Source organism: Arachis ipaensis, chromosome B5 (assembly GCF_059453495.1).
Source record: "Arachis ipaensis isolate K30076 ecotype BB chromosome B5, ASM5945349v1, whole genome shotgun sequence".
Lineage (NCBI taxonomy): Eukaryota > Viridiplantae > Streptophyta > Magnoliopsida > Fabales > Fabaceae > Arachis > Arachis ipaensis.
Window position 1 is genome coordinate 42,245,174 of NC_142440.1, and position 312 is coordinate 42,245,485.

Consider the following 312-nt stretch of genomic DNA (forward strand, 5'->3'; position numbering starts at 1 on the left):
CACCTGAGAGATTTTCAAGCAACCTGTTCTACTGTCAGGCGTGATGGTGCAGATGAAACTTCAATTTTGTTGAAAGCTTTCCCGTTTTCTCTTGAGGGAAAGGCAAGAGAGTGGTACTACACTCAACCCGCAGCAACTGTATCCAACTGGGATAGACTTAGAAGAGAATTTTTGGAAAAGTTCTTTCCAGCTGAAGTTACTGATAAACTGAGTAAAGACATTTCCATGATTGTTCAGGACGAATCTGAGACTCTCTATGAATACTGGGAGCGCTTCAATAATCTTCTGGAAGCTTGCCCCCACCATATGATT

At 42.3% G+C, this 312-nt stretch overlaps 1 non-coding gene across 1 annotated transcript; it reads right to left on the minus strand.

Moving 5' to 3' along the window:
- Positions 1-204: 204 nt before the first annotated feature.
- Positions 205-312, minus strand: LOC148563975 (small nucleolar RNA R71). Its single transcript, XR_015885042.1, has one exon. It is a non-coding gene; the product is annotated as a small nucleolar RNA R71 (small nucleolar RNA).